Source organism: Trifolium pratense, linkage group LG1 (assembly GCF_020283565.1).
Source record: "Trifolium pratense cultivar HEN17-A07 linkage group LG1, ARS_RC_1.1, whole genome shotgun sequence".
In the NCBI taxonomy this organism is placed as follows: domain Eukaryota; kingdom Viridiplantae; phylum Streptophyta; class Magnoliopsida; order Fabales; family Fabaceae; genus Trifolium; species Trifolium pratense.
The window spans coordinates 44877308-44889235 of NC_060059.1; the positions used below are offsets into that span (position 1 = coordinate 44877308).

At 30.7% G+C, this 11928-nt stretch overlaps 1 long non-coding RNA gene across 6 annotated transcripts; it reads left to right on the plus strand.

Annotated features, from left to right (window-relative positions):
• Window positions 1-1907: 1907 nt before the first annotated feature.
• LOC123902840 lies at window positions 1908-7468 on the plus strand. 6 transcript variants are annotated; one of them, XR_006807763.1, is made up of 14 exons: window positions 1908-2331; window positions 2429-2479; window positions 2596-4018; window positions 4104-4191; window positions 4386-4582; window positions 4737-4930; window positions 5087-5322; window positions 5469-5532; window positions 5617-5730; window positions 5840-5930; window positions 6095-6166; window positions 6264-6372; window positions 6479-6537; window positions 6707-7468. It is a non-coding gene; the product is annotated as an uncharacterized LOC123902840 (long non-coding RNA). The 6 variants fall into 6 exon arrangements; XR_006807764.1 differs by having other exon boundaries at window positions 5135-5322; window positions 6707-7265; XR_006807765.1 differs by having other exon boundaries at window positions 4501-4582; window positions 6707-7265.
• The last annotated feature ends 4460 nt before the right edge of the window (window positions 7469-11928 follow it).

An 11928-nucleotide genomic window follows, 5' to 3' on the forward strand; every position in this document is an offset into this window, starting at 1 on the left:
TAAGGACGGAATAGACATGCTTTTTCTGACACTACTACAAGTGTTGTTCTTGGTCCTGGCTGTGGCATTTACCGGCACCGAAAAAAATCAAATTCTTCATCTGGACTTTGATTCACAATTCTCTCCCTACTCGAGAGATGTTAAATCACCGAGGCTTGCTCCTTGATAATCGGTGTCCTAGGTGTAATATTCTTGCTGAAACCACTCTCCACTACTTGAGAGATTGCATTTTCGTCCAAACCATTTGGAAATCTATTGGTTTTTCAAAGCAAATTTTCTTCCAAGGAGACGATTCTTACACTTGGTTACAATATGGCATTCGCTGCTCTTCCATGTTTCTGTTTATGGCGGCTGTTTGGTGGATTTGGTGGGCTAGAAATGCTCTGTGCTTGGATAGTGAGCTAATCCCGTATTTTTTGCTTAAGATGCGTATAGTGGATTATGCTCTTTTGCTTAAAAATTGTCATTTTCATCAACATGAGGTAATGTTACCAAAGCTTGTGAGATGGAATGCTCTCGATGGCACTGGCATGATTTTGAACGTGGACGGAAGCAGCATTGGTAATCCTGTTATTTTCGGTTTTGGGGGGCTGATTTGTAATGCAGACGGAGCTTGGGTTCATGGTTTCTTTGGTAACCTCAGAGTCACAAACATCCTTCATGCGGAGCTGATGGCTATTTATAAAGGTCTTCTTTTAGTTTGGGAGATGAACATTAAGGAGTTGTGGTGCTATTCTGATTCGGTGACGGCGATTAAATTAATAAGTGACCCTGTTAATGAGTGGCATCACTATGCAACCATCCTCAACAACATCAAGGAAATCCTGAATAGAGATTGGCAGGTCTCAATCAACCATACCTTCTGAGAGGGCAACGATTGCGCCAATTATTTAGCTAAGCATGGTGCTAATAATAATGAGGTCTTCTCTTCCATTGCCAACCTGACTGCTGGGTTGATTCTTTCCCTTCATGCAGATGCCAAAAAAATAATAATATTTTTTTCTTCCACCAGATGATTTTATTTATTTATTTTTTATATATAATGGTTATATTTATCGTAAAAAGGAAATAATTTTTTTTTTACACTGATAAACTTACTGCATTTCATTATTAGGAAATAAACATTGATTATTGGTTTCTATGTTAATCTATGTGTGTATATGCAACAAAGTCTTTAAGTCTTTAAATGTCCATCTTGTATTAAGCTAACAATGTCCTTTGATGTCTCCTATATTGTGGGAATCGAAACTTATGTTTGTGAATATGCAAGGCTTGAAATTGAGTGATGAAACTCTCACGTTCTCTTAAAAATACTAACTTTGTCCCTAATTATAACACTCTGTTTGACAAAAATGTATTATTCATTTACTTTGTTTTGACCGTATTTTTTTAATAATATATAAATGTAAATATTAGCATATAAGATCTTATTCAATTTGTTTTCATGAGTATTTTCAAAATATTAAATTTTTTATAATTTTTACTAATAGACAATTAAAGATATTAGTGTCAAAACTGTGCATTGGTGTACGTGCAGTGGTCAGATAATATCTTATAATTAGGGACAGAGGTAATATATGAGAGGTCGCTTGTTCAAAAAAAAATTTAACTTGTTCAAAAATAAATGAGAGGTCATGGAATACCAATCTTGACCACCATCTAAATTATTAACATAAAAGAAAAATGTCCAATAAAAAAAAACATAAAAGAAAAATGATTATTAAACACATAATTAGTTTTGCATTAAATAAACCATATATATTAGAGAAAAATGAATTCTAAACCATATTAGAGCAAAAATCTTACAATTGAAAGAAACCACGTATTAAAATAAACCGGTCTATTAAAAAATATTAAGCGACACATAAAATTATTACACGAAGTTAGTTTTTGAAAGAAAAAAAAAATTGTAACAAAAAAAAATAAAGAAAATAAGAGAGAGAAAGAGAGAGGTTACTTACTTACCTTTTTGAATTTTCTGAATATTGAAATTAGTTAGAAGAATAAAACTCCAACCAATTCCACCATTTAGAGAGAGAAACTCAGAGAGATCTGGTTCTCTGTTTCAGATCGTAGCTTAGAGTCTGGTTTAGGGTTTCGGTTTCGATCGATCCCTATTTTTCAGGCACAGATAACACAAACGCTTTCATCTCTCAATTTCGCTTTCTCATCGATTCATTATCATCATCTATGGCGGCGATCGAAGAATTATCGGACCTCGCTGATTCCATTCGTCAATCTTGTCCGTTACTCGCAGACGAAGATATCGACGAAACTTCCAATTCTAGACGACCTTCAACTTTCCTCAACGTTGTTGCTCTCGGCAACATCGTAAGTCTCCACAATTTCAATTCTCATGATCATAATCGTAATCGTAGCTTCAATTTTGTTGTATTTTGCGATTTTGATTTAAATTTCGATTTTGTAGGGTTCTGGTAAATCAGCGGTTTTGAACTGTTTAATTGGACATCCAGTTCCGGTAAGTTAGGTTTTGAAACTCTTTAATCTCAATTTTGATCTCAATTTTGAAGATGAAGTGAAATTGAAAATGGTTAATAGCGTATGTATTCATCTGCTTTGTTTTGTTTTCTGCAGGTGGTTTAAAGACATTCATGGCAGGATAGGTTGAGTACGGCCATCTCAGCCAAGGCTCGAGATCAAATAACTTTGATACTACGCAGGTCTTTGTGTGAATGAGTGATGATGATGATTTTGGTTACCTTAATGTGTTTTAATTAGAGTATTAGATATAATAGAATTATACGGATATGAAAAGGATATAAATTTCTGGATTATTACCATTTCCCGTCCAAAGTTGCTGTCTTTCTTGACAATATCGTAGTCATCTGGTGAATTTTTTGTCGTTTTCTATAACCGGGTTGCAAACTTGGTTGAAATTAACCCAAGCAATTTTGCCTCATTCTCGATTCTATACACGATCCCAATCACAATTTTGATAACAATGATTATGAGGCCAGAACCTACTGTTTTTGAAATGATGGATTGGATTTCGTCTTTTTTAATGATCGGATCTGTAGATCGACATATTTCGGCCTCAAATATCTAGGTTGAAGGCCATCTCTTAAGGTTTACAGTTTCTGTTGCTGCGGTGCTTCGGTATTGAAGGAGAAGATTAGAAGACTAGGTTTAAGTTAGGTTAAATGAAAAGGCTATGTGGGAGTGAGACCTTCAGGCCCAATCTACATAAATGGATTTTTTTTAAGTCAAAAGGTGTGCAAATGGTTAAATATTGCATTGATGATCCTCAAGCCCAAATCCTATTCGCTAGATAAATTCGATATATATGTTACCTTGATGAGCCTTAGTAAAATTTTCGCAGACCCTTGAATTCAATTTTTATTGGCTATATAGATTCGTTTATATGTTGCCTCAATGAGCCTTATTGAAAGTTGCCCATCGATGACCATTATTAAAAGTTGCCTGGATGACCCTTATTAAAAGTTGTCTGGATGACCCTTATTAAAAGTTGTCTGGATGACCCTTATTTAAAGTTGCCTGGATGATCCTTATTTAAAGTTGCCTGGATGACCCTTAAGTCAAATTCTGATTGGCTATATAAATTCGGTTATAAGTTGCCTCATTGACCTTTATTAAATGTTTTCTGGACGACAATGAAGTCCATTTCTTATTGGCTATATAAATTCGGTTACTTGTTGCCTTGACGACTGTTACTAGATGTTGGCTTTATAAGTTCGGTTAAATGTTCCCTCAATGACGCTTATTAAATGTTGCCTCAATGACGCTTATTAAATGTTGCCTCAATGACGCTTATTAAATGTTGGTTCGACGACCCTTAAGTCCAATATTTATTGGCTATATAATTTTGGTTACATGTTGCCTCAATTATCCAAGTCGTATTCTTATTGGCTCAATGACCTTTAAGTTCAATTATTATTGGGATTATAAATTTGGTTAATTATTGACTTGATGACCCTTATATCTCATTGTTGCCGGAAATAAATTTGAACATGGTCAAATGGTTACTCAACATGTCAAGGTAAGTTCACTATTTTTAATTTCCATTTCTGTTTCATTTCTATTTTAAATTTCAACATGTACTTATTCATGTTCTTTTTGAATAGGTTGCTCGAGAATTAAATCTAATGTTGAGTACGGCTACCTCAGCCAAGGCTGGAGATCAAATAACTGTGAAGCTACGCACAAGTACAGGTCTGTGTATGAATGAGTGATGATCGATTTTGGTTACCCTAGTGTGTTTTATTTAGAGTATTAGATATAATAGAACTATATATATGAAAAGGATATAAATTTCTGGATTATTACCATTTCCCGTCCAAAGTTGCTGTCTTTCTTGACAATATAGTAGTCATCTGGTGAATTATTTGTCGTTTTTGTATAACCAGGTTGCAAACTGGGTTGAAATTAACCCAAGCAAAAACGACGCAGTTACTTTTAATTATGGTCGTGTAGAATCATCCAGAACTGCACTATTTCACAAAAATTCACTTGTTTATTTAGATTGAAAAGATTGTTAAAGACATTCATGGACCAGCACTGACACTTGTTCTTGAGAAGATAAAACCATATGGAGCTTTTCAAGGTGCGTGTGTATGTGCACTATTTTAGTCGCTAGTTTCTTTTGAACTGAATTTTCCTATAGCTGTTAAACTTGTTAATGTAGTCTCTGTTTCCCCCCTACCTAGTATGTACCCATATACATGCTTCAAATTTTGATGTATTGTTTCTTGCGAAAGATCACTGACGAGGAAAAAGAATTTCAAACTTAAGATTGGAGATAAATCAAGCCGCATTAGGAACACAAGAAGTCCCAGTACTTGTTGAAGCTCATGTCCATGGAACAGAAGATGTGCGGGAATTGCTCAAGACTGGAAATAGTCAGATTTGTTGGCTCCACCTCTGCCAATGAGCTTAGCAGCTGTTCATGTTGGTATGTATTGGGTCTTACTGCCAGCCTTATCAATGTTTTTAATATTTTCAATACCTTGTTTACTAACCAAATGAAACAACTGGCATTCTCCTTGAGCATGTATTTATTTATCTGAATGAAACAATTGATCTAGGAAGAAGTTATTGCATATTATAGGGTAATGAAAACCTGGTTGTTTTTCATGCGGTTTGTTGCGAGTAACAGTCATCGGGGAGAATTCATTTTCAATCAATGTCCAGAAAACAAGGAGTCACCTTTGGCTAGTAGACTTAGCAGGTAGCGAGCGTGTGGGAAAAACTCAAGCTGTGGGAGAAAGATTAAAGGAATCTTAATTCATAAACAAGTTTCTTTCGGCACTAGGTGCTGTTATTTCTGCTCTTGCTTCCTTACAGGTGATTTTCTTTTCGACTATAGAACACATTCTTGCAGAATGATCATCTCATTAATATTTGTATCTTCTGTTTGTTTGCTACAAAATCTCGGCCGACTTAGGAGAGATACTATATTCATTGAATTTTTTTGCCACATGTGTTCGTAGAATTGAGAGTGGCCCAGCTCGCAAACAAGTAGACCTCAGTGAGCTGTTTAAGTACAAACTAATGGTATGTTAAAGTATAAGTGTGCTTTCAATAAGAATAACAGTGTTTTCTTTAATTATGAAACCTGTAAATTTGTCATAATAAAAGGCAGAAAAGGCCAAACACGATGAGAAGGAAACAAAGAAGTTACTTGATAGTCTGCAAACTTTGCAATTCAGACTTGCTGAGAGAGAATACCATTGTAAAAACTTTCAAGAAAAGGTATAAATGCAAATGTTAAAGGTTTCCTTTTGCTTCCCATAAGTGACTGTTTTGTTTACCTTCATATTCATACACAGTATACTCATCAACTCTTAAATAATTTTGACAGGTACGGGACCTGGAGAATCAAGTAGCAGAAGAAAGAAAACTAGACTAAAGCAAGAAAAATTAGACCACCACCTGTACAATCAACAACACAGGTTATTTTGATATTTCTTTTTCCCTTTCCACCTGTTTTCTTTTCTTGGATATAAAATTTACTACATCTCATCTTCCTGCTTATAAACCATGTTTTGATAATGTCTTCTCAGAGTCTCTGACTCTAAATTATTACTTAGCTTTTTTAATGTCTAATATGTTACAGGAAGTTCTACAATGGATCAGAAACATAGTTCAGGAGTTTGGAGCTCCAAACATTACTTTCACCACTACTAAAGTTGTAGATCTGTTCCCTCTTCAATAGTGTTTTCTGCCTAGTGTAGGTTAAATGCTCCCTAACCTTAGTTGCATTGGCAAAATTTCCCATATCTCAGGTCAACTTATCATCATTGAAAACCAATGCATCTTCAACATGTTCTCTATCTCCACCCAATTCTCCCAGTAACATCTCATTACTACTGCAATCTTGATCCTGAAAGTAAAGTAAGGTTTTTGTTTCTTTCATAAAAAGTTAGAGACATTTTTTAAGAGTTTGGTAAAAAAAAAAATCCATATTCTCTTTGGTTTTAATTTGGCTTTCGTTCATCAGGTGTTTTATTTTTTGGTTTTCTTGATCTTTCACAGTTTCAGATAAATGAAATTTCTTCGGTTAGTTTTTCTTGTTTATTCTAATTTTAATTTCTGGGATTTGATTGCATGACATACAAATTAAATTTTGAACATGATTTTCTGCAATGTGATTTGTCAAACTGATAACTTTCTTTATAGTATATTGGAGCCTAACTTTCTGTAATTTCCGATTCTTTTTGTTATACAGGAAAATCAAGAGGAAACAGAAGAACTCAAGCTTCTTGTTGAATGGAAGAGACAGAAAGTGGATTTAAAGGATTTAAAGCTTCCATGTTTAGTTTTGGTAAGCACATGTTTATCATGCATCGGGCAATTGTTTTGTGGCAAACATGGTTAGCTTAGTTCTATTACTTTTATGGAGTGGTGCATTTTGATCTATCAAGTTCTGCAAATTCCCTCACAAACTTTATGGGTTCAGCTTTCTTGCTTTCTCTTGTTGGTGACTTCATCTCGGTACTTATTTGAATAGCTAGGTTCACCACGTGCTTGCTTTTTGGATGACTAGAAGTTATGGTGGTAAGTTCTTCAAAATCGCAAAAAAAAACATCATATGACATACACAATTTTTTTATCTGTTTTTTGTGTGGTTTTCTTTTTGACATGAAATTTCCCAACTTACAACGTCTGGTTTCATAATGTCGGGTCCCAAACTGACGTTAAAAGTAATTTTCAAATCGGATCACCAAGACTACAGACGTGAAAAGTGAAGACTTACAACGTCTGTTGTCATATTGTCGGGTTACAAACTGACGTCAAATCTGTTCAGCAAGACAACCGACGTGAAAAGTCCATACATACAACAACGTCTGGTTTCTAGTGGTCGGCTCCCAAACCAATGTTAAAAGACTTTTTAAATCAGTTCCGAAAGACAACAGACGTAAAGTAAAGTTTATATACCGTTTCACTCGAAATCTCGTGTAGATCATGAAAATAAACTTAGATTTTTTAAAAGGTGTTTGTATCTCAAAAAAAGTTCAAACTTTTATCGAAACTGTTTTTGTTAAAACAAATCCTTTTTAAAATTCGTTTGAAATTGTTTCTGTTTAAATCGTTTAAACATACTGGAAGTTTTGATTTAAATGGTTTAACCAATTCGTTTTATATTCTATTTAAAATTGTTCCTGTTTAAACAATTCCATTGGAAATTGTTTAAACATATTGGAAATAGTTAATATTTTGAAATCCTTTTAAAATTCGTTTGAAACTATTTCTATTTAAAATCGTTTAAACATATCGAAGCTATTTCTGTTAAAATAAGTCGTTTAAACATACTGAAAGTTTTGGTTTAAATGGTTTAACCAATTCGTTTTATATTCTGTTTAAACAAATCCTTTTAAAAGTCGTTTGAAACTGTCTCTGTTTAAATCGTTTAAACATATAGAAATTATTTCTATTAAAATGAATTGTTTAAACATATTGGAAGTTTTTGTTTAAATGGTTTTACAAATTCGTTTTATATTTTGTTTAAAATTGTTTCTGTTAAAACAAATCCTTTTTAAAATTTGTTTGAAATTGTTTCTGTTAAAATCGTTTAAACATACTGAATGTTTTGGTTTTAATGGTTTAACTAATTCGTTTAATATTCTGTTTAAAATTGTTTCTGTTTAAACAATTTCATTGGTAATTGTTTAAACATATTGGAAACTGTTACTATTTTAAAGTCGTTTGAAACTATTTCTGTTTAAATCGTTTAAACATATCGAAGTTATTTCTGTTAAAATAAATCGTTTAAACATACTTGAAGTTTTGGTTTAAATTGTTTAACCAATTCTATACATGGCAATAAAACTCATACCTGCGGGTACCCACTCAAACCATACCCGCTTTGACGGGGAAAACCCGAGTTGACTGGGTTCGGGTTTGGGTTTTCCCCGATTTCAAAAGATGGGTTTGGGGCGGGTAATGGGTACATTGATACCCACCCCGAACCCGTCCCCGAACCCGCCCCGCTTATCCTAAAAATTAGATTTCACCTCTTTTAAATTAGAAACGCTTAAACAATCTCTTAAATTACGTTCATATATTTATTTTTTATTTTAATTTGAGTATTAAACAAACCATTTTCTCTATTATTTTTTTCTTTATTTAAAAAAATATTGTTGAGAGAAAATAATTTTGGACATTTAACTTTTTTTTAATAAAAAAAATACTAAAATATAATCTAAATTCATGTGGAAAGAGGCGTAATGGGGATACTCGAAACCCGATGGGGATACCTGATCCCCGTAAGGTATGGGTTTGGGGTTATCATTTTTATCCCCGCTCGAATTTGGGATGGGTTTGGGGAAACCTGAACTTTATGGGTTTGGGTTTGGGGAGGGCAAAACCCGTTCCCGCCCCGCCCCGCCCCATTGTCATGCCTAACCAATTCGTTTTATATTATGTTTAAAACTTTTTCTGTTTAAACAATTTCATTGTTAATTGTTTAAACATATTGGGAACTGTTACTATTTTAAAATTGTTCTAAAATTCGTTTGAAACTATTTCTGTTTAAATCGTTTAAACATATCGAAGTTATTTATGTTAAAATGAATCGTTTAAACATACTGAAAATTTTGGTTTAAATGGTTTAACCAATTCGGTTTATATTCTGTTTAAAATTTTTTCTGTATTCCATTGTTAATTGTTTAAACATATTGAAAATTGTTACTATTTTAAAATCCTTTTAAAATTCGTTTGAAACTATTTCTATTTAAATCGTTTAAACATACTGGAAGTTTTGGTTTTAATGGTTTAACTAATTCGTTTTATATTCTGTTTAAAACTTTTTCTGTTTAAACAATTCCATTGGTAATTGTTACTATTTTAAAATTCGTTTGAAACTATTTCTATTTAAATCATTTAAAAATATAGAAGTTATTTCTGTTAAAATAAATCGTTTAAACATACTGGAAGTTTTGGTTTAAATGGTTTAACCAATTCGTTTTATATTCTGTTTAAACAAGTCCTTTTAAAAGTCGTTTGAAATTGTCTCTGTTTAAATCGTTTAAACATATTGAAATTATTTCTATTAAAATGAATCGTTTAAACATATTAGAAATTTTGGTTTTAATGGTTTAACAAATTCGTTTTATATTTTGTTTAAAACTGTTTCTGTTAAAACAAATCCTTTTTAAAATTTGTTTGAAATTGTTTTTGTTTAAATCGTTTAAACATATTGGAAGTTTTGGTTTAAATAGTTTAACAAATTCGTTTTATATTTTGTTTAAAACTTTTTCTGTTTAAACAATTTCATTGGTAATTGTTACTATTTTAAAATTCGTTTGAAACTATTTCTATTTAAATCATTTAAAAATATCGAAGTTATTTCTGTTAAAATAAATCGTTTAAACATACTGGAAGTTTTGGTTTAAATGGTTTAACCAATTCGTTTTATATTCTGTTTAAAATTTTTTCTGTATTCCATTGTTAATTGTTTAAACATATTGAAAATTGTTACTATTTTAAAATCCTTTTAAAATTCGTTTGAAACTATTTCTGTTTAAATCGTTTAAACATACCGGAAGTTTTGGTTTAAAAGGTTTAACCAATTCGTTTTATATTTTGTTTAAAACTGTTTATGTTTAAACAATTTCATTTTTAATTGTTTAAGCATATTGGAAACTGTTACTATTTTAAAATCCTTTTAAAATTCGTTTGAAACTATTTCTGTTTAAATCCTTTAAACATATCGTAGTTATTTCTGTTAAAATAAATCGTTTAAACATACTGGAAATTTTGGTTTAAATGGTTTAACCAATTCGTTTTATATTCTGTTTAAACATATTCTTTTAAAATGTGTTTGAAACTGTCTCTGTTTAAATCGTTTAAACATATAGAAATTATTTCTATTAAAATAAATCATTTAAACATATTGGAAGTTTTGGTTTAAATGGTTTAACAAATTCGTTTTATATTTTGTTTAAAACTGTTTCTGTTAAAACAAATCCTTTTTAAAATTCGTTTGAAACTGTCTCTGTTCAAATCGTTTAAACATATTGAAAACATTCTGTTTAAACAATTCAATTGTTAATTGTTAAAACATATTGGAAACTGTTACTATTTTAAAATCCTTTTAAAATTCGTTTGAAAATATTTATGTTAAAATCTATGTAATCGATAGGAATTGGAGAATGAGAATCAACGTTTGAAAAGCTAGGGTTAGATGGTGATATGAACGAATTCTAATACTAAAATTTGTATAGCAGTAGAAAAATAAAATTTTAAAAAACTTATAGATTTCACGTTAGTTGAATAGACTAACACCTGTGAAATATAGATATTTCACTTCTGGGACATTACAAATTCATATTTAAATCGTTTAAACATATCGAAGTTATTTCTGTTAAAATAAATCGTTTAAACATACTGGAAGTTTTGGTTTAAATGGTTTAACCAATTCGTTTTATATTCTGTTTAAACAAATCCTTTTAAAGTTCGTTTGAAACTGTCTCTATTTAAATTGTTTAAACATATCGAAATTGTTTCTGTTTAAACAAATCCTTTTAAAAGTCGTTTGAAACTGTCTCTGTTTAAATCGTTTAAACATATAGAAATTATTTCTATTAAAATGAATCTTTTAAACAAATTGGAAGTTTTGTTAAAACAATTTCATTGTTAATAGTTTAAACATATTGGAAACTGTTACTATTATAAAATTCGTTTGAAACTATTTTCGTTTAAATCGTTTAAACATATCGAAGTTATTTTTGTTAAAATAAATCGTTTAAACATACTGAAAATTTTGGTTTAAATGGTTTAACCAATTCGTTTTATATTCTGCTTAAACAAATCATTTTAAAAGTCGTTTGATTGTCTCTGTTTAAATCGTTTAAACATATAGAAATTATTTATATTAAAATAAATCTTTTAAACATATTGGAAGTTTTGATTTAAATGGTTTAACCAATTCGTTTTATATCCTGTTTAAACAAATCCTTTTAAAATTCATTTGAAACTGTCTGTTTAAATTGAATAAACATATCGAAACTGTTTCTGTTTAAACAAATCCTTTTAAAAGTCGTTTGAAACTGTCTCTGTTTAAATCGTTTAAACATATAGAAATTATTTATATCAAAATGAATCGTTTAAACATATTGAAAGTTTTGGTTTAAATGGTTTAACAAATTCGTTTTATATTTTGTTTAAAACTGTTTTTGTTAAAACAATTATTTTGTTAGTTGTTTAAACATATTGAAAACTGTTTCTGTTTAAATCGTTTAAACATACTGGAAGTTTTGACTTAAATTATATAATCAATTTATTTTATATTCTGTTTAAAACTGTTTCTATTTAAACAAATCCTTTTTAAAATTTGTTTGAAACTGTTTGTGTTTAAATCGTTTAAACATACTGGAAGTTTTGGTTTAAATTGTTTAACCAATTCGTTTTATATTCTGTTTAAACATATCCTTTTAAAAGTCGTTTGAA